Here is a 25,092-nt window from a genome sequence, read left to right as displayed (position 1 = left end):
TAGGGAATACTGTGAATGCAACAAGTACTGCTTGATTTGAAATATATTAATTAAGAAAGGAAATGACATCATCGCGACACTAACTGTTTTTAGTTTAAATTGAATAGATTGTGTTTGCAACTTGGTCTGATGAAGTACAACATTTGATTGTATGAAAGCGCTCACAATACGTTGGTTTGGTTTCAGTTAATAAACGGATATATTTCAGTGGCCGTTCATTCTTGGATTATTTGTTACATAGCCCTTCGCAGTTTTCTCAGTATATGCTCATCTTTGTCAAGTCTGATGATGTCACCATCCTGCAAATACATCTGTGGGAAGGTGAAATCCCAGCAATGTGTATCGCGTGTCATGTAAATGCGTACTGATGTAGTTAGGTAGGGGTTTGAATCCTGCACTTGTCCACTGTGTGTGTGTGTCTGTCTCTCCCTGCGGAGAGAGCAACCTTTTTGGAGACTACTCACACCTCTTAAAAGTGATATACTCATCTTTGTCAAGTCTGATGATGTCACCATCCTACAAATACACCTGTGGGAAAGTGAAATTCCAGTAATGTGTATAGCGTGTCATGTAAATGCATACTGCTGTAGTATCATAATGTAGTTAGGTAGGAGTTTAAATCCTGCACTTGCCAACGGTGTGTGGCTGGCTCTCTCTGGGGAGAAAGCAACCTTTTTGGAGACTACTCACACCCTTAAAAGTGATATACTCATCTTTGTCAAGTCTGATGATGTCACCATCCTACAAATACACCTGTGGGAAGGTGAAATCCCAGTAATGTGTATAACGCATCGTGTGAATGCGTATTGCTGCATTATCATAATGTAGTTAGGTAGGAGTTTGAATCCCGCACTTGCTAACTGTGTGGGTGCTCCAGGTGTGTGAGAGTGTGTGACACTGTTGGTCAATGTGGAGTGGGTTTTGATTTTTCTAGTGCATTACATATCACAATGACAACTGTATGTGCATAACACATGTAAGGTAGCTGTGGGGCAAAGTCATATACATACATGTGACCTCAATTTTTTCATAGGTGGGTACTATGCTTTTTCCATGAAAGCATCTGTTAGCCTTGCCAGAGCATGCTGGTGCTTTCCAGACCTTAGGTTACTTCTGCATGCTTGTGACAAGCTTAGCCACTGCAGTGATCCCTGGGCTACGTCTTCTGTTTCACATTCACTCATCACGGTTTCTATTGAAGAGTGTGAGTGAGGGTTTATGCTTGAAGTATATTTGAATCCTGTTCCAAAGCAAGCAAAGTCTGGCAAAGATGACTAATCATTATAGGTTGCAACAACCTCTGTTGATCTGCATGCAAACCATTTATTGCTTATGTGCTCCACAGAGGGATTTCCAAAACCCTTTGGTAATGTGATTATCAAAGGAAAGATGACTAAACACATGGCTCTATGTATACATTAGTACCTGTTCCACATTTTGGGGGCTATTGCCTATGTGGTTCTCTGGGGATACTTTGTTTTCTAAAAGTGGATAACTATGCTTTCTTTGGCTTATAGCTTTACACCATGATTTTGACACCAGGTATCTGTCTCTATGATACCCTTTTGGAGGATGTGTGTGTCATCTGGAGAATAAAGTATAGCCCACAGTATGTATTTTCATCAGACGTGGGCAGACATATCCCTACTGTGCTTGCCTGTACCTAAGAAAACCATATGCCAAACAGGTGTGGTCCCAGGACTGAGTGCAGGTGAATACCACTTGTTACTGGCATAGAATTGTACATGGAGGCTGCAAATGTTACTGTGTGTCCTACATCTGTGTGTCAGTTGTCAGTCCATCATCTAACAGTCATTTATGATCAGTATGTTGAGGTTATGTATAATACCAGAATGTGGGATGGGTATGAATTGCTGGGTGAGCTATAGTTTGGCTGTGTGGACCTCACCTATAGCCTTGTTAACTGGCTTGAAGTCTACTAGATGTAGGAGCCATGATCTGGCCTTTAGAGAACCTAAGTGGGTATGGTGCAGTGTTTGCAGGTTCATAATGTCTCTGTTAATGAGTTCCATAATGCTGTGCTCCATAGCCTTCCAGATAACATTTGTCTGGCTTATAGGGTGAGAGTTTCCAGGATCTGTTGTAGCTCTACCCTTAGTCAATTTATGTTAACATTTGCACTGGGTGTGATGAGGGTGGACAGGATTATGAATAAGTATATTAGAGGGTCAGCCCAGGTTTGAAGGTTAGTAGACCAAGCCAGATAGGCAGGATTACATTGATTTGTACATGTGCTGAGGAGGGATGCAGAGTATATTGTGAAATAGATGCTAAGGATGAAGCTGCCAGGTAACAGGAAAAGAGGAATGCCTAAGATGAGGTTTATGGATGTGGTGAGAGAGGACATGCAGGTGGATGGTGTGACAGCACAGGATGCAGAGGGCAGGAAGAAATGGAAACAGATGATCTACTGTGGCGACCCCTAATGGGAGCATCCAAAAGGAGAAGAAGAAGAAGTTGTAGCTCAACCCTTTTGGACTGTGAACACCATTACTGTGCTTCATTCCACAAGTATGTAACCTGTATAGAGGCTGCATCTGAACAGAGTGTTTAGCTGAGTGGTTACTTCATATGTCAGCTTGTGTATGACACAGCCAGGGACACTCTCTAGTACCATTGCCACTGTGGTTTGGACTTTGGTAAAGAGATGTTTTAACTAGATTGTCTGTGAATCATCAGGTTTTACATTCTTCAGGTCTGGAAATATGGCCTTTGTGTAACGACAGGGTGGTGAAATCCGAATTCAAACTGTCTGACAAGATATTGGTAATGTCATTCAGATAAGTGTACTTTGTGACCATTTACATTAACTCTGACCCGATCTGAGATTTCCCCTCTAGATTATAAACAACACTAAAGAAAGCTTTAGTGTTGTCTTTGGAATCCTTGCCAATTTGTATTTTGAAGCTTGCCTTGTATGATTAATGAGGGCTTGTATTTTCCCAATGATACTGACCAGAGAGGTTATCCCTTCTTGGTATGTAGCTCTTTTTTGGTACAACTTCACACCTTCTATTATATATTTAGTTTATGGCAGGGGTCCATGAGGCTAATACACTTTTACTGTATAAGTGAGTATTTCTTGTGTTTGTGATAGCACTGTCCATGCAACCCTGTAGGTGAACAGTGTGCATTACTAAAGGATTATGCAACTGGGACAGTGTTAACCTTAGTAATGCAAACCAATGACAGATAGCAACAACAGCATCACCCACAGCACAGTGTCAACCTGTGTCATACACACACATGCGTATTCAAGTTCCAAAATGTGTGTAGTACAATGCATACTGGCCACCAATAGAAACTATGGAGTGTTAACACTGGCCAATACAGAGCATGTCACCCTGCCCATGTGTCCAATATGCATGTACATGCAGAGAGTGCACCTCCACCATGTTCACAAATGGACACCTGCAAACCTGTGTTGCACACACCCCACACTTACTGTACACTGTATAACGCATGCTGACACAACTACACACATCAGCCAAGTGGCACATGGGCAAACAAAACACAATTGGAATAAACACAACAATACAACATTGCTAATTACAGATTTAATGCATCATGCCTGCTCAGCTACACCTTCAAGGATATTATTACACTTTACTGCTGACAACATGCTACACATCCAACCATTGCTATACTTTATTAAAGTCACCCTGTGCATCAGCACCATGTTAGCCTGTTCCTGCAACAATGTTACATATGACAGGAGGTGGCACAGGTTTCATCATATGCACAGGGTGTGTTGTTGGTTTGCCAGAGGCCTACACTGAGCCATACAATCAACATGTGTGTGTGTGTGTGTGTGTGTGTGTGTGTGTGTGTGTGTGTGTGTGTGTGTGTGTGTGTGTGTGTGTGTGAGGGCCATGAGTACTATTATGGGCCAATGTTGATGTCATGTGTGTGGGTATGTGTTTGCCCTAGGTTTCTGGTTTATGTGTGTGTGTGTGCATGCACACAGTCCCACCATGTGGCTGCCATATACAGGATTTGTGAGACAGCTACAGACTGTACCTGGCAGGCTTTACAAATCACCATCTCTGGCCATGGATATGGAACCTGTGCCTGGCAGTGGTGCTACAAACAGTATCAGGTACTAATCCAGATTGGGTACTATCCTCAGAGGTTGTCAAATGTCCACTGGATCCAGGTCCCTGCTGGGACTGGCCAGAGCCATGTGCATGTGGTCTGCTAGGATGGTCTATGGACAGCCCCCTCCAACATTGCTGGGGCTGGTACTGGCACACTGGGAGTGGCTGTGACTTGCTGGACATCCACGGCAACCTCCAGCTGGTGATGTTGCTAAAATACATCCATGTCAACGTCCCAACAGTCCCGCACTGTCCAGACACATGGACATGACATTGTGGAGGACATCTAATGTCTCACCCCAACCTCTATGAATAACCTCAGTGTAGTTACATATGGCACCTTCTAGGTCAGGGATACTGTCATTTACAGAGGTGTAATGAGCCCTCAGTGCCCTTAGCCCCTGTCTGGTGTACCGCTCCATTCCCATGCACACATGCACACACACAAAACTACACTCCTCCCGAAAGCAGACACACACAACACCAGCAGTCACAAAACTTACACAATAGCAGGTGATGGTGGAGTACAGTATCACAAGCAAAACAGTCATATCACACCTGTCAGCATGCAGGGCATGTGTTGCTCAACAGCATGCAGTGCAAGTGTAGTCAATCCTTGTTACTAACAGTATACATGGCTTTGATGCATGTGTTTTGTTATTAGGTGATGACCCTCCCCCTGGAACACAATGCATACATAGACATGTGCAGGTATTCATAACCCTGTGATGTACTGTGCACCATAACTCACAGGTGTACATACCATTGCTGGATGTGTATCTGTGTGTCAGATAGGTACCCAATGCTGATTACAGCCTCTGTGTCTTTAGCAAATAATTGTGGACACGCGTTAATTGTGGACACATTGTTAGCACATACATGATGAGTATTCACACAACATCATCAGTGGTGCATGGCTAACTGATAGAATACCATTCTGGCACATACCCAATGTACGGTACTTATGGTAAGTGTAGATCATATTGTCGACATGCCAGTCTCATCCATGATATGGCATGCTAAAACATGACTGCATATTTAAACACTACACATACCCAATGTGTGTCATATGACCTAGCCACTCAATAGCATCACAAGACATATATGTGTCAGTTGTGCAAATGGTGATTGGTATGCATACTGTTTAGAGGTGCATATGTGTGCACACGCATCATTATGGTGTGTAGCAAAGACAGCTATGTGTAGTACTGTGGTTACAATAACTGGATGGGTATAGTACCATAGGCCATCATCATGAGGCATCAGGTGGTCACTCAAGGCTACAAATGTTTCACAAACCAGCACAGATCATGCTGTGCTGGAACTGTACTACCTTGGCTAAATTCACCATTTCACAACCAGTTGTTATGTGATTTTGTAAGGAGGCCAATAAGGAGCATTCCCTGACATGAATGTGTAGTGTGTTGCAGAGTGTTTAAATGCCCTAGGATAGGCCTCTACCCCTCAGCTATATTCTGTGCAATGTGTGGATGAGATTTTGGATACTGGAGTGTGTCTTTACAGAGGGTTTGGGAATCCTTTATGTGTAGCATGTTAAAATGCTCTGTGTATGACATAGATGTGGATGTTGAGTATCAACTGTGCCTATCCAATGGTCACTACAGTCTAGCCACATTTGTTTGAGATGGTCTGGGTATTACTTGTATTTGAGGCTGCTAATCACATTAGTGAGATGTGCGTGCTCTTTCACAAAACATGCCCAGCATGCATTATGGGTAGGTGTGTTACATGTGTACATGGCCTACACCTTATCTATGACATGCACTTTTTATTTCCAATAATAAATGTAGAACACACTCACCAGCATCTGTCTGCACTCTTGACGTCACCCCAGAGGTACCTACATAGAGATGTGACAGTTTGTCAGTGGCCACAACTGTGGCATTGCTACTGTGTGTATGCAATCTTACAGTACAACAACAGTTTACATTTACAGGGCTACAGATTATGCTCCAAATGATCAGTATTGCACAACAACAGGCTCCACGTCTTTGAACGACACACTCCACATCTCACATATGCATTATCTACCAATACAGATAACAGTAGACTACAGATATGCCATGTTACCTGCATGCTCCATGTGTGCTTGCTGGGTGGCTCCAACCTCCATCATGGTGTATGTCTGCTGCTGTTGTTGTTGGGCAGGTGCCACCAGGCTCATGAGCAGCTCCTCCACTCTGGTGAGGGGGGGATGGATGCTAACACCGCCCTCTGTTGCAAGCTGTTCCATATGCACAGCAGCAGCACGCTGACGGACATGTCGGAGAAGATCACTGCAGTGGTGGCGTACCTGCTCATATGTGCAGTTATGCAGGCCTACCTCATTGACCCTGCGGACAAGATCTTGCCACATTGCAGTATGCACCTGCTGGTCCTGGCTGGTTCGTGAAAAGAGTAAATGGTAGTGCTGAATCATAATGGTAGTGATGATATCATTTTCAGCCCTAAAGTAGAGGTTGGGTTCCTGTGGTGGGCCATGATCCCTGGAAGACATAAATACAAAAATATGTTTGAGCAAGTCATATGGCACATTTAACATTATACAGTACGGATATCACTGAACTGCCATATATATATATATATATATATATATATATATATATATATACTTACATACATAATACAATATGTTGTACCTGAGCACAGATTACAATAATTACTCACACACATACATCTACATGTTGGGAGTACATTTTCTGTAGTGTTGTATGATTGTACTGGATGTTATGTTTGTGAATACATAAATTATATGTACATCTGAGATGACTTAGTGGCAAATCATGTATGCTGTAATGTGAATGATTGTGTTTTTTTTCGTAGTAAATGCTTTTCATTTTGTTACTAGCCAAAAGAAAGGGCAGGGGCTACAGATGGAATAAGGCACATTTCAGCAGTTGCAAGTGGGTTTTCAGAAGGGTAAGCACAGCTTATGAAAGTTTAGCAACCTATAAGCTAACCGAGAATGAAACACTGAAACTGCCACTTATCACTGCTCACCCCACAACTGCTTGAAAGTGCCTTGCTCACTCTCTATCCAATGAACCATGTTCTGCACAGCAACAAAATAAAATCATTATATAAGACTATAAAAGAGTACCTGGCACACTGTATGCAATATGATGCACCACCTAGCCACAGCAGATAACATCAAGCTGACGTGTAAAGAAATATATCATCCATCACAATCAGTGTAAGGTCCAGTAAATGTATTAATATTATACCACACAACTTGGTAATGCCAAACCCGTGGCCAAAATATGTGCACAATGAGGAATATAGGTCACATACTGCTGTAGTACACTATGAATGTTGCTAGATACACAGTTATATGTATTACCACACATATGTCAAAGGACATGTTACAGACATACCCACACACATCAGACATAATTACAGGACACAAAGGTATGACAACCCAGATAAGCTTTCAGTGTGTACTATACAGTACTGTGTGTCAGTACTTACACAACCTTAATCTTGAGAAATGTAATCTGTGATGAATACAGGGACCGCACAAAACAGTAGATGCAAGTAATGTGGACATACACCATACTTTGCTGTACAGGCCCAGAGCTTCAGTTAGTACTACAGTACACACAGGATTTGCTTTCATGATTGGTACCAATCAATAAATCCTAGATGTAGTGCTTTAGCCTCCAATGACACACCCTAGTTAAAACCAACAGACTTAATCACACTGTATGAATAGCACTTGTTCTGCCTAGCAACAGAATACACAGCTTTTGCTAGGATAAAAGCAAGGACCCAGAATACCATAAAATAAACAGTTTCCCAGTAAGCTATCCCACAGATACATATTTTTTATATAGGCACATATACAATTCACCTTTCATAGTGAGAATATCAATTATACAAAGGATGTAAGGTGTACAGTAATGTAATAACATTGCACAGTCTTGGGATAAATGCATTGAAGGTGTTCACAGCCCAGGTAGCTTTAGCAGGCCTTACTGGCTTCAACATTGCAAACTGAATGAACCACCCACAGTGTTTAACCACCACATGTCGTATACCAGCACTGTATGCTGTCTTGTTTGTCACACACTAAAACCTACATACAAATATGCGCATACTAACCTTCACCAACATATATATCCCCCCCTTCACAAACAGTTGCAATATGTTCCCTGCTCTATGCACATATACAGATGTGAATATATATGACACATATATATTTCTCCGTATGTGTGTGGCATATACACACAAGGTCCAGACTGTTGTAAGTCCCTGGACCTCACAGCTGAACTGTTGGGCCTTGCTGCAACACAAACAGGTGTCACATATGAACACATACTAACATTAGGGGGGTATATATGGCAGCAGATGCTAGATAAGCATGCTAGACTGCTACAGCACTTGCCAATGCTAAGCTACACTTTAATATGACTATCATGCATGTGTTGTTCTGTCACACCCATGTTTATATAATGTCAGCGCTAATCCCCCCAACAGCCATTGGCCACACTACTGTACAGAACACAGATACCATGGATCAGATCTTTGACATTTAATGCTGAGCTACACATTTCACAGGTATGTCCCACTGCCCACAGGTACACACAGTATTGTCCATAGCAGTAGTTAAGCAGAACATCTGTGCAGAAAGAAGTACTGCTGCCACATATGAATGTTTCACATTATGTAGACTATTTTTCAATAACATCTACTACATGCCAGTAAATACATATGTGCCACATACCTTTCCTTTGTATAATTTGGTAATATTTATTTTTCCTTTTCTTTCTCTCTCTCTCTCTCTCTCTCTCTCTCTCTCTCTCTCTCTCTCTCCTGTCAGTCTCTGCAATAGAGTGATTGAGTTTGTTGGCATAGATTGCAGCCTGCTTTTGTAGGAATTGCACATGAGCATGTGATGGCCTCTGCACCAATTTGTGCCCACCATTTGCTAATTGCATGCAGCTTGCTGTGTAGTAATTGAAGTAATCACTGTCATAGCAACCCAGCACTATAAATTGCTGACTCATGTAGGCGTGGCCCTTTCAGCTTTTCAAGATGGAGATCATCCTTGTTTGGTGTGGACATCATTGTTTAAGACAGAAGGTTGGAATAGTTTTTATATCAGAAGCCAGGTGTGTAGCCAGAGATTTACATCTTGTACCCAGACCTAATGTTGCTGCTTCCAGTACCCACTTGTCAGTGTACAAATGTACTCACCCCTCAAAATGCTACACCAAGATACATGGAAAGATGTGCTTTCTTTTCAACTGTTACAATTAACTGCCATACAAAGCTAGTTATAGAGATGTACTCCTTTGCCACAATAATTATTTGTGAACTGCTATACTGTGAATATTCATTTACACAGTTCTAACCATTTTGTGCTTTTTTTGTGTTGACATTATCATGAGCTGGTCAGAAAAACCGGACTCATTTCGGTACAGTGAGTATGCTTACCTACATCCTTGGTAGACCCTGCACACACAGGTAAATTCTACATTTGGGTAGGGTTGCAGAAGTACAGAGTGCGTAAGTAGTATTGTGTGCATTTTATCTTGCTGGACTTACAGGGTTGCTGTGTACATGTTACTTTATCAAGAAATGTAGTCTGTCTGTGTAATTCCCAAACTGTGGACCTATCCACATGATAGCCAGAGAATAGCCTGTTATTTTTTGTCTGTGCACCACACAGGTCTTTTCACCAATAGAGCAATGGCATTCTTACAGTTGGTTGCTATCAGTACTGGCTACATACATTTGTATTTCAGTGTTTTATTCCTACATAAGGGTATGTTTCCAAAACTCCTTCCAAAGCTATTTGCACAGTGTGTAACAGCAGCAAGGCTAAAATGCCTCTGTGTTTCTGGGTTGGCCAGACCTCTCAACCAATCAGGGACAAATTTGAACAGAATCAGGGAAAAGTCAAGAAAAAATCAGGGACAATCAGGGACACTTTTAAAATATTAGTGCTATTAAGTTGAAACATTTAGAGAATCAGAGCATATGAATTAATACACCTTTTCTGAAGTAAAAGAAGTGTATAACTCTTAATTATTGTCATTATTCATTAAGTGTAATTCACTACCTTTCTGCCCAAAGTCACTAGTTTTAGGAGGGATTCAGAGGGACAGAGCTAAAATTTGAGTCAAAATCAGGGACGTCCCAGAAAATTAGGGACAGTTGAGTGGTATGGGCCCTCTGTCCTAAACAGATATGCCAGTGTTTGTCCTGCTGTGATACTGTGTGGGGTTGTAAGGTGATGGTGTAACATTATTTCCTGCTAGAATGGATACTTCTCTTATCACAGTCATGTAATGTAATCCCACAACAACTGTTGGTCAACATCCACAGAACACGTTGTGTGGTATGGTATTCCTAATTTTCCTTTACATTCACTCATTCTGATGCATGATATAATTATTTAAGCACAAACTTAATGTATATCTACCGTGGCTTAGTGGTACTTCATGTTGTGTAGTGTGTGCAAGGTCCGGGATTCGAGACTTACAGAGGTGATTTATTTTGTTCCTGAGAAGAACAAGGACCCTCACATACAGAGTGACTAGGGCACTTTTAAGCAGTTGTGAGTGGGTTAGCGTGGGTTTGCGCAATGCCTCGCATTGCTTAGCCAAGCACAAACAAGCGCAAACCTGCGCAAACCCGCTCACTACTGTTTTATAGTGCTTACTCCCGCTCACCCCGGCGCTAATTTCTTTGAAAGAAAAGAAAAATGGGGAGGCAGGAAAGTGGTGAAAAAGGGGCACAAAGAGGGAAAGACAGTATGGAAAGTAGCTCGGGATGTGCAAGAAGGTCCATAGCTGCCCATTTCTTCAACAGCAACAGCTGTGCATATGCAATAAATTTGAAAGTAGATATGAACCCTTCAACCCCTGAGAGAGGGGTGAGGACAACAAAGTATGATGTAATGCCAATTAAACAACATTTCATGTGTCCAGTAGACATGTGTGCAAAATGGGCAGCTATGTATGGGGCATAATTTTTTTTTTGGGAACAGATTGCCCATTTTTTATTTCAAGTGAGAGTGGAATATGGGTAGGGGAAGTAGGTATATTTGGGGAGGTAGGTTGGGGAAGCAAACAGACAAGACAAACAAGATGCATACAGGGGCGGTATATGACATGTGGTGGGTGAACACCTTTGACGGGGAGGGATGTTTGAAATTTGCAAGCCCATGAGCCCCCAGATGGAAACAGTGGGACTGAGGTCCCCACCCATGGGCAGTCATCACTGCACCTGTGCTTGGGGCTGTGTAGGAGGGGCAGGCTGACCCATGTGTTGTGACACTCGGGCCTCAAGCTGGCATAGAGGTTCTGCAACAGAACATTCAATCTCTCTACGCACCACAGCACGGACCCTACGAAGAGTGATAGGTGCCTCTCCGCCCACACTTGCACGGGGGAGCCAAGCCTGGGAATGACTCCTCTTTGTGTGAAAGCTCTAACCACTACCCTATCACTATGTTGCTTAATTTGCATATATTTTTCTTGTTACCCTCTTCTGCTGTCTAGGCTGCTGTTACTGTAGCTAAGCAAAGGGCAAACCCGGGCAAACCTGCGCAACTACTCACAGCTATATCGGAAGATAAAAAAAAAATATTTTTATTTTTTATTCTGTTAGTTGTTGAACATATGGGGGAGTGTAGTGTTACATTGTACACATATGAGCGGATTTGCTCATTCAAATGTGAAGTTGTGGCATTTCTTCATTGCAGGGGCATGGATATTTGGACTGCTCGGCAGTCCGACACGCCCCCTAAACCCATCCACGATCCATGTAAGCTTTAGAGTTGAGGCAGTGCGCCCTCATTATATGCATGCCGTGCTGTCATCATACTCTTACACTGGCACTTCCTTGCAAGACTAATCTAATCTTACATGGAAGATTAGTAAATCCGGGGGAGTGTGTTTGATGAACTTACTATAAATATAACTATGTATATAAATATAGATATTGACAGATAAATAGACAGATATAAGAAGTTCTAAATGACTTATTTTAGCAGAATTATTTGCAACTAGTACAGCAAAATCTGCAAAGGATCAGTGCTCTCCCAAGTCATTTCATTGGAAAAATTTGCTTTTTGAAATGTAGTACTCAGGGAGTGTTTAAAAGTATGTGCATGTTAAAATTTATTTTACATTTAAAAGTGCTTGTGAGGTGTTTTACAGCTATATTGGCAAATTTCTTTGCTGATTTGTCCTTAATTTTCAGTGTTCCAAATTTGTACTGGTGTTACAGACTTGCTAAAAATCTGCTTGTTGACAGATAAAAACCCTGAATTTCAAAAGGTGCCTGTTTTTAAAATGGCACTGATTGCTGTTTCTGAAGATGTGCAGTTAAGTTGGTTGATTTCCTAATGAGCCATGTGGCTCCCATCACTATAAATGTAATTTCAGTAATGGTTTCTGTAGGTAGTGCTTTTAGTATTGATAATGTTCCTTTGCATATAATACACTATTCTAATTTAGTTGGATTTCTATTGAAGCTTTTATATATCTCTCATTTTTTTCTACAAGAGGGTCACTGGAAACATTCCTAAAACATGCATGCAGCAGGCTCATCAGAAAGACATCTGTGTCCACATCATTCACCCACCATTTAGTTTTGACAGAAACATTCTAAAACCTTTGCTGTTGGTCAGCCAGCCCTTTCATAATGTATTTTAGCTTGCATAATGAATAGTCTGCATACAAACACTTCAGTGCTCTAGTCTGCAATCAATAGTCCTGCAGTCTGTAACCCTGCTCCACTGACATTCTGCTGGACATCTTTTACTTTGTATCCTGACAGGAAATGAGGTTTATTCCTTCATTGTTCTTTGGTCTGCTCTTGCTCCTCAACTATTTCTTCCATTTATTTCCCTCATATTTATCTAGACTTGTTACCTCCAGTATTTTTTTCTGTGCTGTCTCTCCTCAGTGTCACTGCATGTCTTCATAGAACTCTCCTTTAGTTTCTTTGAGTTTATTTCTCATTTGCCCCCTTCCTTAAGTTTATTTATCCTTTGTTCCAGACACTTTTTAAACCACTTCCAGCTCGAGCCAGTATTTTGTTTTTTTTCTGAGTTGTAGTCCTGCATTATTGGCTTAATTTTTTATGATTGTTGTTGGTGCTTTCTTAGGAGTGGGTAGCTTACACTACTTACACAGAGGCACATTTGCTTGATTCTTGGGTAATTTCCATGCGTTTTCCTTTGACTGCCCCACCTACACTTTCTCTCTGTTGTGCTTTATACCTTACTTACCCTGCTGTCTCATATCATTCCTGTCCTCCCTATCCCTCTTCAGCAGGGTGTAAGGGAGCAGGTTAGGTGAAATAGTACTGGTGCAGTCTAAAATAGGCAAACAACGCAAGATTCCACTCCAAGAGAAATGCACATTCTCAGACTATGCTACCTATGGCTCAAGTACTATACCTAGCTTCCTTTATTTGACAGTACACAAATTCTTCTCACATAGCTAACTTAACCTGATCCATTGCTTTACTCCAAATTATATATCTACCAGGAGGTGACTACTCCAATTTGTTCAGCCTTGCTATGCTCAACTTCACTCTGTTCCCCTATCCCACCCCCAATCCCACTGACCTCCTTTCTCTACATTCACCCTTTTTACAATTTGCCACTATTCAATTACAGACTACATTCCATATTTCTGAACCAATTACTACAATGCTACTAAGCTTCACCCTAGCTAACCTATATATTCTACCAAAATCTACCGTAGCTGATATCACATTATACAATCAGACTTGTACTACTCATTTCTATCCCCACTTAATCCCTACATTACCATTCATTCCCAAACATCCCATCTTCCTTACCATTCACCTCCATTAGGGTACATTTTTAAGTAGCTCCCTTCTATATCACCTCAGTGTATTTCTAGCATTTCCATCGTACTTCTCACCTGTACATTCCTCCACCTGTACATTCTCCCACACAGTTATACTTCTAACGTTCTTACTTTCATCACTCTTAGTGTTATCTTCTCTCCTCACCACTTATCACTCAACTCTCCATTACTTTCCTTCTCACCCTGATAGGCAGCATTACCCTACATGTAATAGACTACCAAGTTATATTAAAGCAAGCACTAGTTTAGATGTTTTAAGAATAGCTTGGACACTTAGTATGGAACTGACTGTTTTAGCATATTGGCAGGCTAAAATGGCATTATTGCCTATGACTGAATTATTTGAATGTCCGTATGTATGCTTGTATATTCCCCTTCCCACTAATCATCCCATTCTCACTCCTGAACTCTTTCCCATTCAACTTACCCACTTCTTAGAACCAGAATATCTACCACTGAAACATTAAAGGTGATAGAATACATCTAGAATGCCCAAACAAAATGAGCATTCTTTACTCTTCTACTCTAACCTCACATAATATGCTAACACAATGTGGGAAACCCTCCCCAATCCAGGTCCAAAAGATTTAGGTACTTCACCTCCATAACACACTTCTACATGCAACCAAAACTTACAAAGTCACACTAGTAACAGCTCCTTAAAACTATTTAACCTTAATATCCAGAACCTCTGCAACAAGATAAATGAACTACATGCTCCCCAGATGTTCTCATTCTGGCAGAAGCTCCAACCATATGTATCCAGTGAAGAATCACGACCTTTTAGTTATGGTATGCTTAGACTTGATTGAAAAAGTAGAATGACAAGTAGTACAGCAGTAATGCATAAAAACAGTCTCTAGTTTAACTTCTACTCAGATAACACCCTTAAATTTAACAGTGCGGAAATACTAATCACCCACCTTCAACTAAACGCAAACAAAGCCATATGTATTGTAGCTTTACATATCCTCCCAAACAATAACCATGCTACACTTGAAAACATTCTGTCCTAGTTATCAAAAACCTCTTATACTGGATGATGTTAATACAGATTTGGCTGTATTACATACCTCTATCAACTATTCCTTCAATCTTTATAATTTTTGTCAACTCATTATTACTCCAACCAGCCACTGCAGACCAACAAGTCTACATCTGCCTTCAATGGGATACTTACTACCATCCCAATAAAATCACTCAAGCAGGCACTATACCTGATTCTCTAAGTAAGCACCACCCCACATTTATCATTAGAAAGTATAGCAAACCAATGAATTCTCATCACTATAAGCTAGTTAAGAACCATAATAAATACAATGCTGATTCATTCTCTCATGTCATGCATCAGGTAAACTGGTACTGCTTAAAACAGCTACCTACAGATGAAGTCACTACCACCTTTAATCAGATATTCTTAAACTTACTAAGAATATATAATTTAGAGAAACATGCAGGAAATCTAAATATGCACCCTGACTATATCACACCTCTAAACAAGTAATGATACTCATGGGAAAAGCTTGGAAAATCTGGCAGGATAACAATACTCTTCCAAAGTGCCAGATCTACTGCTCTCTGCAGAAAAACAAGTAAAAGCCCTTGTAAAAAAGAGCAAAAATAATTAGTATGCAAACATTCAGAACACTTCCCAGAATAATCCAAAAATGTTCTGGTCCACCACCAACAAACTACTTTGTCCTGGTCCCAGTGAATAAACACACATCACACCCAATGATGTTTGATGACTTTTATTAAACTTCCATAACATAGCTTTGATAACCAATATTTATTAATTACAACTGAACATAGTATAGCTGATTTTAATCACAGCATAAACATCCATGTAATGTTGATCAGGACAGCGTGACCTCACTCATCCTGACCCGGTAAGCAGCATCCATACCTCCACTCACATACTTTACTTATGAAGCAGCATCCAACAACTCACTTCATATACCATTTTCTGAATTACACATCAAAACAAATAAGCAGCATCCTTACCTCCACTTGCTTATATTTACCACTTAAAGATCCGACACCAGAGGGGGAACAGAAGAGGACAAGCCTGTCCCTGTTCTCCGCCCTACTCAGACTGATGAAATAGCAACAATCCCCACCAATCCACAAAGGGGGAGAGAGGGTGGGTAGCAAGTTCATGCCAAAATGTGATCCCTTACCCAGATACACTTGCCTAAATCCCTTAAGCCCGTCCCCTTACCTCATTTCCTCCCAATCATCCCTCCTTCCTATTTAATCCTTTCATCCCCCCACTCTCTTAACTCCCACTATTAATATATTTATCTACCCCCTTTTTGAAGATGTCCCTGGACAAATTGGTTTGTTACCAAACCTCATTTGTCCCGGTCCCCTTCAATAAAAACACATCACACCGAATGACGTTTGACGACCCTTATTAAACTTCCATAACATAGCTTTGATAACCAATATTTACTTACTTTACTTATGAAGCGGCATCCAACAACTCACTTCATATACCATTTATTGAATTACACATCAAACCAAATAATTCAGGACAGTGTGACCTTACTCATCCTGACCCAGTAAAAAACATCCATACCTCCACTCACTTACTTTACTTATGAAGCAGAGTCCAATAACTCACTTCATATACCATTTATTGAATTACACCTACAACCAAATAAGCAACGTCCTTACCTCCGCTTGCTTATATTTACCACTTAAAGATCAAACACCAAAGGGGGAAGAGAAGAGGGCAAGCCTGTCCCTCTTCTCCACCCACCATCCTGACTAGGCTGTTCCCCATCTCTCCTACCGATATTTTAACAACCTACCGACCGATACAAAGGGAGAGGGGTGGTTCAGCCAAACATCATTCAGTGTGCACATCTTCTCTAAACCCAACTGGATCCCTATCAGCAACCCCAAAAGCCCTGTCATATGAGCACTGAAAGCCGCCACTTGACTAACAGTTAAACCAATGATCTCTTTCCCAATACTAAAATAATAACCATACATTTGCATAACTTCTGTATATCAACTAACTTCTCACTCATTCAACAACCAATATTAACTTTTAATGAGCACCGAGACATTACTTGCCCTAGGACACTTGCCTACCATCATCCTAACAACAGCCCTATATCATAAAGTCCAAAGCAATCCTGCCATCCCTCCCACTATCCCATACCAGCGTAGCACATAATGACCATCCTAGCCTTTGATAACCCTCAAAACACTTTCGGAATGACTAATTACAGCCATAAAATAAATGCCACAAAAACTGTAACCCTATGAACTCTATATCCCAACACCAATCCTTGCAACAAAACCCATCTTGACAATAGTCAAAGTCCATCCATCTTCCCTCTCAACTTACCCCAACCCTTCAAACCAATAATCACTAACCAAATTAATTCACTCAACCTTGTCATTTATGCAACTGAAGTAGTCATAGCTACTTCCTCCTGACCAACTGAACTACCTTACCTTGCTCCTAAGCCTGTCAAATAACTAAATCTTTCCATCAAACTGCCTCCTACTGACCACTGTAACCCACACCTAAGTAAGGTAACCTCACCCTACCATATGTTTGACTTATAAAGAGATGTCCCAAACTCATGCAGCGAACCTTTAACCTTAATGCAACGTGATACACCTCCGCAAGCAAACACAACCCATCCCACAGCCACTTTACACAACAGAAGGGAACCCTAATCTCCGACACCCTCTAAACCTACTCAAGTTAAATTGAAACTACAAATACTCAGAATCCCCAATTGTCCCTCCATCCTATCATCCACCAAACCAGAAACCCCCCCAAATTATGCCCCCCCAAACCCAACACCTCCTATAAAATGTTTAAACCAAATGCAAATCCCCATGAGCAACCCTATCCATCTGCCCAAGTGCCATCCCAGTGAATTAACCCAAAGACAACCCAGTGGTAAACTACACCAACTTATTAACCCCTTGTAGTACCAATGCACATACCCATAAACAATCCAATACATCTACCAAGAGCTCAACATCCTTATTCCACTGCTTACCCTTAGATTCCCCTTTAAAGCTTTCCTATCAATGTGTCACCTCTGCATCCCATAACAAACACTAACTTGGCCCCAAACACTCGCCTGCCTGCAATGCTCCCACAAACTCTACTTATCCTTAAGTCACGCCGGAACATATAAAATGAATATCCTACCCATTCCTACACCACCGTAACTTCACAAGCACTACCTTCCTTGTAAGAAATGAATAGTCCTACCTTTTGACCCCCACACTCCTTGATTCAATAAATAAAATCAAAATCCTTTAGAAAAAAACGATCTATTACCCATGTAACAAATTCAGGCTGCTGCAGTCTCAATGACCCAACATGCCTTTCTCACACACTGCAAACTTACCAAAATGAGTAGGAAAAATTACATCAATACCTGCGACCCCATTCCCTGAATCTCCAGCAATCAAACTCCCTTGTAGCAACCTCCATCACCTAATGAGACCACATCCTTCAGGCCACCAGCTGATACAACCTCTGCACTGATCATCTGTGACTGCATTGCGTAGCACTATGACAGCTAAAACACCCAACATAACACCACCATCTGCAAAGAAATAGAAAGATGTAAATCATCTGAAATACAAACACATTTGAAGGCAACCTGCCCCCCCCCCCCACACCCAATGCTGTCAATCCACCTTCCCTTGCCACGACCAGGACCCTACTACTACTTGACCCAAAATGTTGTAAGACTGAATATCACTTTGTCCAACTGCAAGGCCTTGTGTGCAGACCAGCTGCAGTATGAAGATATAGGAACAAGTAACGTGTGATCATTTCATGCACTCTCAACCTCCAACAGTAAAACTATGGCCCTCAGCCACAAAATGCACCCATGGAAATTAATGTTTTTTAAAAATCTTAATACTCACTTCCTCCCCCACTCAGTAGCAATATTGTGATCACTTTGTAAAATATGAGTCCTGTGAGTTGCAATGAACAGTAATAATGACTTGAGAACACTTTAGCAAGAAGTGCAGTACCATCAAAAAGGTGCATATTACAATAAACACTTTCGTGGGCCATTTCCCTCATGTGCGCGGAAACCTGCACTTTGTGTTTGTTAAGGCAAGCACTTTAATCAGTATGCCAACCCCCAATAGATGCTTAATCAAGAAATCTGGACAACCCCATAACTATTGGGGAAATAAAGGCCCACAATTAATAAAACCATTCAATGCCACCCATACAAACCCAGCAAGGTGATTCAGCAACAGGCTGTTCCCAAGCATGAATTACCTTAAAGTTATAATCCCCAGGACTCTCAAGCCCATCACTGTTCTTTGACCTCTGCCCTCAAAACCTGCCAATAACTAGCCTGAAATCCCAAGTTAGAAAGAACATGATATGGTCATTTTGTGAAATCTAAATGTATTATACAGTAACACACATATTTTAACAAATATATAAACATGTGTAAACTGACAGAAAGGAAAACATAGTGGTACAGTCTGAATGACTAGTAGTACACATTCAGATTCAGCCTGCTTGCTTTGCCATTCATGGTCAATTAAGATATAACAAGAACCCCTTTCAAAAGTTCTACTTAATATATACCTACCTCATTTAATGTCACAACACTCTCCGATCCTCCCTTTGATTATCTGCCTTCTTAGGACATGACTTTACTTTCACAGGCATACCTTCTTTGGGGGTGACTTGCAGTCCGTGAAACACACTCTCACAACCGTTCCTCAACAGAAACAAAAAATATGAGCAATTGAGAGGTATGCCACAACCCCAAGTTTGCCACAAAGACAATAGTAACTAGTCCCCGCACCATACCACTTCACCTCCTAGAGCAAGAAATCTGGACAAGCCATACACAAAAGTAAGACAAATGGCCCAAACAGCCACAGTAACAAGAAAGTGCGCCAACCCTCACTCCACCCATGAACCCTAGTGACTCCGATGCATCCTCCTGCACAAAAAAAAAAAAAAAAAAAGTGCCATTTGTGGGGAGCCCTCCAAGTCGGGGAATGCTCCAAGCAGCAAACCACCCAGCCACTGTCCTGAAAATGTCCATTACAGACATCTATTAATATACCTCTTTGTCCATGATAAAGTACACTTAACCTCAGTCTCAACCATATAAACTGAAATTGCTGAACTATCATTTCAGGAATAAATATGAAACCTTTATAATGCTCTCTGAAGAGTACAATTTAGACTTAAACCAATTATATTGTTTCTGTTTCTAAACCCTGGATATACTGACATAATTAAAAAGTTCTTAAATCCATACAGATATTATTAGCAGAATTCCAGAACTGCTGCTGTTACATTTAATAAATAGTAGTCCTGTTGCAGCTGATAACAGCCTCCTTCCTGTCTGCCCTTGTAACTTATCAATAAATGCAACAACCAAACAGCACTACATCGAAACTCCAGTCTGTCAAGGCCATAACTGCACATGCACCCAGCGGGCATTACTAGTGGGTACTTCGCAGCCTGTGAAGTGCCAGCCCTGCCCTTCTAGCCCACATCCTCTCCTTAATTGAAGGACAGAACAGACCTAGAAAAAGTGACCATGAGATGCCCTGATCATCTTAAACAAAACCAGCAACAGCAAACATTGAAACCATGTCAGTAGAGAGAGAAAAAAACAAAACACAACAGACTTCTTCCCCTCACTTTGCTCACAATTCACACACCATGCCAGATTTATCAGCTGTCACTCTTATTTGCAGCCTGACCAGAAAGCAAAACATATTTTGTGAAAACACAAGATGAAAATTTCTGGAAAACTTCTTGGTATATGCTCTATTTGTATTCAAGTAAAAAATATATATATATTCTGACCATTGCTGTTAAAAAAAATCAACCTTTCTTACTCAAAGTGTAGAGAACTACTGCATCTGTCACTTAGACCAACCAATTAAATTACTGAGGATAAATCTGCTTACAATAAAGTTATAACATGAATTTTCTAGTATTCATATACTAACAATTTAATTTTAAATATGTCAGTATTTTTCTGTGTCATATGAGCCAGAAAATCATTCAGATATTCAGCACAAACTATAAAACAGACTGATTTTGCTCTTTGGTTACTGTTAAGCAAGCTGAAAGTACTGGCAGCAAATTATGGCGCTCATCAGCCTGCTAGTCGTACCACGAGCATGCACGACCAAAACTTCTGCAAAGCTTCATACTTTCTGTGAAAGTCATGGACAATCTGTAAAATCAGGGAATCAGGGATGTTTGCCAAGTATGCAAAACACTGAAAAGGTAATTTTATTAAAATCATTCCCATTTACCAGTAATTGTGTAATAATATCACTTTTACTTAACACTGCTAAGCGCAGACTTTTGATGTGGAAAATGTTAATTGGGAAAACTAACCTGAAAAAGTTGAAAACACGCCTGTGGTAACTCTTTCAAGCCTCCCCTGACAATGTGCCCACCGAAACCAAACTGAACACTGATGTCCAAGAATCCCAGCTCCCCAGCGGAAAACGACATCACACAGTGGCCAATAGCCACATTCACAGACAGCACAGAAAACTGATAATTCCCGATAAGAATGGGCCACCCAAGTTGAACTAACCACAGCATGATCACCTGGGGTCCAAGTGATCAGCAGCCGCAATCAACCAGAAATACACCCACATGTGTTTACAGAGACAAACTACTGGGAAAGCTAAAATCATAGCCACTAAACCAGCTAACTTCACACTGTTAGACAACCAGCAAACACAACACACAAGAATCGAACAGGAGAACAAATAAAATATAGTCTTGCTGTTATAACAGCAGGACTTCCTTGATATCTATGCTAGCAACTTACTACCCAGAAAATGAAGACAGTGTGAAGCAGCATGCACCTTCCAATGTGAAACTATTCCATAAGCCTGACCACTGTCCTCAATTACTACATGCGATTTGTCACCCTCTTTACAGCCATCACAGAGGAACAGAATCAAAGTTTTCACCTGTAACATCTGTAAATCAAGGACATCTGTAACAATCCTGGAAAACCAAATGGTATGCCCTGCGGACGATCACCTAGCAAAACAGTCATTCCCAGCCTGCAAGAAAGCCAAGATTTATGAATTGAGCCAAAATTATGAAGCAGACTTCTGCCCCCCCCCCCTTTTTTTGGAATCAGTACAGTTGAGATGTAGCCAAGAGGTATGCTGATGCAATAAATAATGCCTGCCATAATGAGCGTTAACGCTGCACAAAGTACGAGCAACTGCTATTATCCTTCATGCAACTCACAACCAGTGGAAAACACCCACTTCAGGAAATGTGCGCCAATTCATTTATTGTTTTTTGAAGACGCACAAAACCCTGATTTCATATGGACTTAACCTCTAATTAGCTCATTAACTACTCAAAGTCTGCTGTAGTTTCACTACCGGGACCTGACAGAACATCATAACCCCCTCCCATCGGCAAGTCTCCAGCCAAAACCTCCCCACGCAGGAATGCAGCAACAAACACAGTAAAATAAAACAAAAAACACAAAAAAAAAAAAAAAAAAAAAAAAAAGAAAACAGCTCACCCTAAACCCTTGCTAGCAAGCATTACCCACCTCTTACATAGCCAGTCATTCCAAGGTCTACCTGATCACACCAGTACCCAAGGTTGTCTTGAACGTAGAACCTGCAATATAGTAAGTTCATGCCAAAATGTGCACCCTTACCCAGCTACACTTGGCTAAACCCCTTAAGCCCCTTCCCCCCATTACCTCATTTCCTCCCAATCATCCTTCCTTCCCATTTAAACCTTTCACCCCAACCCTCTTAACTCCCACTAAAATATTTAACTACTCCCTTCTGAAGATGTCCCTGGACAAATTGGTTTCTTACCAAACCTCATTCACCCTGGCAGAAAAACCCAGCCTTGTTCTATGTGAAATGATACTGATAGAGCTATAGCAAACACATTTTTAATTCTTACTTCTTCAACACAGCAACCACAGAAAGTAGATCCACATGTTCTCCACCATGCTATGATCAGCCTGAAAATCCACCTCAGAGCACCACCTTCAAACTAAAACCATTCCTATTACATCCATCTAAATCTCCTTACACTTGAAGTCAACTACTTTAGCAACTGATAGGCTGCCAACAGAGTACATCAAAGCAGCAGCTGAGGCCTTAGTATTTCTAGCATCCATCCTCATAATAAGTTCATTAATGAGTCATATGCTCCTCAAATATGGGAGCAGTTAGATATAGTACCCCCCTACATAAAGGAGGAAACTCTACTGAACTAAGTAACCACTGACCTGTAGCTGTGCATCATTCTCTCTCAAAAATCTTGGAGCACTGCATGCACATTACACATTCAAATTCTACCCTCCTAATGACCAAAGCAGTACAACATTGGAACCTATTACATTGCTACTACTTTGGAACAGTCAAATACTGAAAACTGCTTTTCACCTTCACTGACTGATTTGTAGTCTAACATTTTGACTCATTGTACGGTGTGTCTATTATGTAAGATATGTTTATTTTTATATGTATGTCTGTATGCAACTACAAAATATTTCCCGACACATCTTCTGCCTAATTATCATGCTAGCTTAACTATGATATATATCTTGGGTTAGAATAACTCCCCAGTACTAACTTGCAATGGTCTCAAGGAAATTAACTACCTTTTGCCTTTTATTTCAATGTACAATAACTGTATAGCATACATGTATCTTAGTGTATATTTCTAAATAACTGTGTGCATTGTTATTTGTGCTTTTGACTATATAAGCATGTGACTATAAGTTGTTTATCTAACTTACTGTATATTTTTCTTTTATTACTTGTTTCCCTTGTAAATTGTAACTTCTGTACAATTTTGTCTTTGGAGCTTTTCTCCCTGGGCCTCCACTGAAAATGGGCTCTTCATGGCCCAGTGGATTTTCCCAGTCATCAAATTGAAATAAATAATAAATTATATATACATATATATATATATATATATATATATATATATATATATATATATATATATGTTTCTTTGATTGGAGCTTGTATTGCAGGGCCCAGTCAGACAATCCAGGTAAACAAATGTAGTATAGATTGATAGCTCTATCTATATATTTATATATAAGTAGACATATATAGATAAATATGCAGTAGATGCAGATGTTTATGTATATCTAGATAAAAATGGGTGGAGCAGTGGTGCAGCGGTTAACATTGTTGCCTCACAGCAAGAGTTCTCCGGTTCGATTCTTAGCTGGGGTGCCTTCTGTGTGGAGTTTGCATGTCCTCTCTGCGTTCACGTGGGTTTTCTCCCACATTCTAAAGACATGCATCTGGAGCATTTCTCCCCAGGCCTCCACTGAAAACAGGCTCTGTGGAACCTAGTTGGACTTACCCGGTCAATAAATGTGTGTGTTTGTATGTTTATGTATATATAAATATGTATATATTTTTTGTAATAAAGGGATATATATAACAACTAATTTTACTTGAAATGGGCAAAGGAGAGATCATGGGTGGTAAGTAAGCAAAGCAGGACTTGTAAGTATAGCTTTTGCAAGGCTTGAACAGTTGTACATCATAAACTATATATTACTGGATAAAGCTACAAGACGTATTACAGTGATAGTCATTAGAGCTGTATTATATACTGTGCAGTATAAGTTACTGCACATCATGCCTGTGAGTCATTTATGTAGACAGAAAACAGAGAAGGTTATAGTAGGGAATTCTAGACATTGTGCCCTCTCATGAAAAAAGAAGATTATAGTGCATCATATACCACTTTGTGAAGTAAGGAGGATTTAATATATTTTCATTTTTATTTTGGAAAAGGTTTGTTTGCTTGACTGGGAGGGGTGTACAATGAATTGGTTTTAGATACATGTTCAGTTGCGTTTGGCTTCCAACATAGCCCCTTGCTTGAAAGAACATAGAAGTATTAAATAAGAAATCAAAGCAAGGAGAATACGATGTGATCTAACTCAGTAAAGCATTAGTGTATCCTCCCTGTTAGAGATTCAGTTTTACAAAACATTGTTATGCATTAAGGGATAATTATGTTTCATTATGCAAATTTGTTGAAGTATTTTTTGGTGAACTTGAATTATATGTCT

The sequence above is a fragment of the Protopterus annectens genome, chromosome 1.part1 (genome assembly GCF_019279795.1).
Source record: "Protopterus annectens isolate FY-2018-M chromosome 1.part1, PAN1.0, whole genome shotgun sequence".
In the NCBI taxonomy this organism is placed as follows: domain Eukaryota; kingdom Metazoa; phylum Chordata; order Ceratodontiformes; family Protopteridae; genus Protopterus; species Protopterus annectens.
This window is presented reverse-complemented; position numbering follows the sequence as displayed.